The 5,964-nt window shown below is 43.9% G+C and overlaps 1 pseudogene; it reads right to left on the reverse strand.

Annotated features, from left to right (window-relative positions):
* Positions 1–3,402: 3,402 nt before the first annotated feature.
* LOC126299959 (5S ribosomal RNA) lies at positions 3,403–3,520 on the reverse strand (annotated as a pseudogene).
* Positions 3,521–5,964: the final 2,444 nt, after the last annotated feature.

Consider the following 5,964-nt stretch of genomic DNA (forward strand, 5'->3'; position numbering starts at 1 on the left):
TCAGTCCCCTACACTGTTTTGTAGCTGTACTAATAGTACAGTGTTTTCTCAGTTATTACAATAATCAGACAAATTTTACGAGTATATGAGATGAAGAGAGAAACGTTCTGTTACATACTCAAGACAATACGTGATGTTAGTGAAAAACAAGATTACAAACACTCCGCACATACTCAAGATAATACGTGATGTTAATGAAAAACAAGATTAAAATACACTCTGCACAACTTCAAATAAATTCAGCAAAACAGGTATATGTCAATTAACCTACAATGAGTGTCATTCATCATAAGTGTGAAAAACAAACATAAATTTTAGAATAGAATTCTCTGAATACCTGAAGCACTGAACAATGGTAAACAGCCGCAGAACATGCATGATGTATTATAATGTGACGTTCAATTAATTATTATTAAATTTTTAGGTTGTTCAAAAGTTTTGGTTTCCAATAATGTAGGTATTTCAGACCGTAGATTCCGAGACGTACCCCGGTTATTATATTTCTGATCCTAGGAGAATGACAATAAGTCAAGTACCAGAACATTAATATAATAATATTTCTCATCCTCAGGACGTCACAAAAGCCTTCTTTCTAGCACTTAACTTCAGAATTTCTCACAATCCAAGTTTTGCCTGTGGGATCGTCGCCCGATTAGCTCAAAGAAAACAAACTGATACGAATTCCGCCAACCGTCGTCCGAAGTCCGTACATTTGGGTGTTGAGGTCTGTTGCACCGAGATCGCGCGTGTACTGGTGTACTTATTTGAAAAGCTCAGATGTCTTCAGTTGTTGTCAGTAGTAGACTGAATATCTCGACGCTGGTGCTACCGTACCCGCAACCTTAGACGACAGCGTCCTTTGCCTCGCATTTTGTACCAACATTTCCGATCGTGGCGCTCGCGTTCAGTTTTGTAAAGCTACAGTACGCACAGCTTGTGGTGTATTTCAACCACAGTTCTCCCGAGTACAAGTCCAGTGCTTTAACCATTACGCCAACCTCACTCGATATGACGTAATCATTTGAAATACAATCAAGACGGCTACATACGTATCTCGTTATCATCATTCCGGAAATTGTGGCAGCCAGAATATCTCAGCTGGGCTCTGCAACGCCCGCGAAACGTTGCACAACGTTGTGCTGCCTCAGTTTCTCCTACTTGATACTGCCTAACCAGAGGCACCCACCATGATTCCAGGTGGATTTCGTTAGCACAGACCTCTGTCGTTCTTTGATTTCATAACCGAGCGCAAGCAGCTTTTATGTTGGAAACATCATGAGTGCAGTATTATTTAGCATCGGAGTTACACTGATACAACACATCTATATTTCGCAAGCTACCTTACAGTGCGTGGCGGAGAATACTTCTGGTACCATTAAGTTTTCCCTCATCCCTGTTCCATTCGTGACAGTTGCACGGGAAGAACGTTTGTCGTCATTTCTAACATCTCAGATGTTTTAACTTGTGACGATTTCGCTAGGCGTTTGTGGGAGGAAGTCTCGCAGGAGGAACGGTTAATATTTTGGAATATAGCAGGAACGCTCATTTGAAGCAAACAACTGCATATGGACATATGCCCTGTTCCGAAGAGTTACCGGCGTGGAACATTTGTTTTTGGGCTAGTGGTGCTCAAGTTATGTGTCTTACCTATCCAACCCCTTTGACGTTTCATTCTATCCCAACCCACCCCTTTGCTCGGGATGTATTTCCGCTATTTAACTAGCCCGTTGAACGCGCAGTTGTCCATGGCGTGTTGTGAGTGAGCTAGTGCGAGGGATTATGAGTGTATCAGTGAGGAGCATCGGTTAACTGTGTTTGTTCATGCGCTGGCTAAAATGACACTCATCTACACCGGTAAAAATATTCCTGTATGGCGTACGTTTACAGATTCAGCGATGGTAGTGTTCCTGCTTCTGTCGGAAAATACCGTCGGCGCTTTCCGAAAAGCCGAGTTCCTTATCGCAGAGTGTTTACCAGAGTTCTCAGCGTGTTGAGGGAAACTGGTGTTCTTCCAAGTTCCTATTTTTCCTCTGAACGTCTTGGTCAATAACATGTGTACAGCACGTATCATTGTCCCACTAACATTTGGTTCAAATGGCTCTGAGTACTATGGGACTTAACATCTGCGGTCATCAGTCCCCTAGAACTTAGAACTACTTAAACCTAACTAACCTAAGGACATCACACACATCCATGCCCGAGGCAGGATTCGAACCTGCGACCGTAGTGATCACGCAGTTCCAGACTGAAGCACCTAGAACCGCTCGGCCACTCCGGCCGTCCACTAACATTTGTATGGTGAACGTTACATGCCGAAAACTTATACGCATTTCACGTACAGCGTGTCGATAAATAATGTTTACTAATTATTGTACAACTGCACATGTGTAAGCCTGACAGTGTATTGGATAATACGGAAAATAAATAACAATGTACATTAAATGTGTACTATCTCTTAAATCATCCGGGATAGGGCGTATGTGCATGTGAAGATTTTTGCTTCAAATGATCGTTCCTGTCGTATCCCCGAATATTGACCATTCTCCCTGGGACACCCTATACGTCGTCCGAGTCTTCTTGGAACGTACGCTTTCTCAATTACAACAGGTGACCTATCTACGTGAATCACAACGCTTCTCTTGTACCTTCTGCCACTGGCGTTTATTGAGCATCTCCGTAACGCTTCCCGGTCACGCCTGAGGACACAGCGCGCTCTACTGAGCTGCACGGAGAACGCTGGTTTAGTTTTACCCGCATTACACAGGTGGCTGTGCGCAGTGATTTCCCGTGTTCAAAACAGCATTCGATGAGGGAACTTCCGATCAAAAACCGCACACATCAGGACGGTGCAAAAGTTTTTGTGTAGGTTATGTTCTAAGTTTGAGCATTAATTCTTTGTTTTGACTACTCTTTTATGTTTCTGTCCAAGCTGTTTCATATGATGGCAAAGTTTCAATACATGCGACTCATAACAGTTACCAATATAAAAAACTCCACCCGAACATTCCTTGGAAGGCCCAACGGCACCGACCGGCCGCCGTGTCATCCTCAGACCACAGGCGTCATCGGATGCGGACATGGAGGGACACGTGGTCAGCAAAAATGGTTCAAATGACTCTGGGACTTAACTTCTGAGGTCATCAGTCCATTAGAACTTAGAACTACTTAAACCTAACTAACCTAAGGACATCACACACATCCATTCCCGAGGCAGGATTCGAACCTGCGACCGTAGTGGTTGGGCGGTTCCAGATTGTAGCGCCTAGAACCGCTCCGCCACCCCGGCCGGCCGTGGTCAGCACACCGCTCTCCCGGCCGTATGTCAGTCTATGAGATCGGACCCGTTACCTCCCCATCAAGTAGCTCCTCAGTTTGCCTCAAAAGGGTTGAGTGCACCCCTCTTGCCAACAGCGCTCGGCAGACTGGATGGTCACCCACCAAACTGCTAGCCCAGCCCGACTGTGCTTAACTTCGGTGATCTGACGGGAACCGGTGTTAACACTGCGGCAACGGCGTTGGCAGTTTCCAATATCAATCTGTTTTAATTCAGATAACAACTACCAAAAACAAAAATTTATTCTTTTGAATTCGTTAACTGTGATACATTTCGAGTTCTCGGGCTGGACGAGGTTGCTAAGTGATGGAGCCATTGGATTCGTATTGCGAAGGATCGGGCTTCGGAGCTCCGTCTAGCAATATAGATTTTGGTTTTCCGTGGCTTTCCTGAGTCAGTTAAGCTGACTGTGGCAATAGTTACTTTGGAAAAGTGCCACAGGTGAATTACGATATGTGTATCTTCACTTCGATTTCTAAGTAGTCTCTGAGTACTCCGAGGGCAACAGGACTACTTTTAAATGTCGACTTTTGAGCCGTAGACACACAGCCCTACCTTAGTTCTTTACTGACTGTATAGAATTTGACGGGGTAAAGCTGCATTGTTTAAAAACTATATTAATGCGTTTGAGATTAATATATCATTTTAACGAAGGAGGATTAACACATTAGTAGGTGTCGATCGATAATATTCCAGTAAATGGTGTAAGAACTCCATTCGTTGGTGTACATACAGATTACATGGGAAGAAAATGTTATTTATGTCTCGTATATCACAATATTTTATATATTCATTCGATGGGCGCCATTGAAGGGCGGCCCACTATTAAATCTCATGCTGATTATAGAAGTTACAAATTTTTTACTAGCTAGAACTTCATAATTCAAGGTTTCTACATCTACATCTGTATCTACAGACGTAATCCACAAGCCACCATATGGTACATGCGAAGCGTACCTCACAACATTTCCTGTTCCACTCGCAAATGGGTCCAGGGAAAAGGACTGTCTAAATGCCTCCGTGCGAGCCCAAATTTCTCTTATTTTATCTTCGCGATCGTTACGCGAAATTTACGCTGGCAGCAGCAGAATCATTCTGCAGTCAGCCAAAAATGCCGATTACCTAAATTTCCTCAATGGTGGTCCTCGAAAATAACGTCATCTTCCTTCTAGGAATTTCCATTTCAGATCACGAGACATCTCCGTAATACTCGCGTGCTGATCGAACCTGCAGGTAACAAATCCAACAGCACATCTCCGAATTCTTTCAATGTCTTTTTTTAATCAGACCTGTTCGGGATTACAAACACTCGAATCGCGTCCTTTATCGATGAGTAACACTTCCCTATATTTCTCCCAATAAACTGAAATCTACGATTCGCCTTCCCTACCACAGACCTTATATGCTTATTCCATTTCCTGTCTCTTTGCAACGTCGCCTCTAATCGACATGACTGTGCCAAGCTGCACACCACCAATAATGCATTCCAACATTACAAAGTTGTTTTTCCTACTCATCTGCAACAACTTTCATTTTTCTACATGTAGAGCAAACTGCCATTCATCATATCAAACAGAAATACCACCTAAGTCATCCCGTAAGCTCCTACAGTACTCAGAGGTGACGCTTCCCCATCATAGCAAAAGGTCACAGATTGCTGCTCACTCTGTCAGTCAGACTGTGTGTGTATACATATAGGGAACAAGAGCGGCCTTATCACACTTCCTTGGAGCACTCCTGACGGTATCCTTGCTTCTGATGAGCACTCGCTGTCCAAGGCAACGTACTGGATTCTATTCCTAAAGAAATCTTCGCACCAGTTACATACCTGGGAACGTAGTCCGTATGCTCCGACCTTCAATGATACGTCTGGCCGTATTTGTCCATAATATTTCCCTTTACTGCCCTTAGGTGCTTGTTAGTCGTCGCATCACTGACGACTTGTTCTTCTCTATAATGTAGTCTTTAGGTCTCAAGGCCTCCCTCCATGAGCTATGGACCTTGCCGTTAGTGCCGTTGCGTGCCTCAGCCGTACCTTAGGTGCAACCACAACGGAGAGGTATCTGTTGAGAGGTCACACAAACGTGTAGTTCTTGAAGAGGGGCAGCAGCCTTTTCAGTAGTTACAGGGGCAAAAGTCTGGATGATTGACTGACCTGGCCTTGTAACATTAACCAAAACGGCCTTGCTGTGCTGGTACTGCGAACGGCTGAAAGCAAGGGGAAACTACAGCCGTAAATTTTACCGATGGCATGCAGCTTTACTATATGGTTAAATGATGATGGCGTCCTCTTGGGTAAAATATTCTGGAGGTAAAATAGTCCCCCATTCGGATATCCGGGCGGGGACTACTCAGGAGGATATCGTTACCAGGAGAAAGAAAACTGGCTTTCTACGGATCGGAGTGTGGAATGTCAGATCCCTTAATCGGGCAGGTAGGTTAGAAAATTTAAAAAGGGAAATGGGTAGGTTAAAGTTAGACATAATGGGAATTAGTGAAAATCGGTGGCAGGAGGAACAAGACTTTTGGTCTGGTGAATACAGGGTTATAAATACAGAATCAAATAGGAGTAATGCAGGAGTCGGTTTAATAATGAATAATAAAAATAATAAGAGCGCGGGTGAGCTACT

The sequence above is a fragment of the Schistocerca gregaria genome, chromosome X (assembly GCF_023897955.1).
Source record: "Schistocerca gregaria isolate iqSchGreg1 chromosome X, iqSchGreg1.2, whole genome shotgun sequence".
In the NCBI taxonomy this organism is placed as follows: Eukaryota; Metazoa; Arthropoda; class Insecta; order Orthoptera; family Acrididae; genus Schistocerca; species Schistocerca gregaria.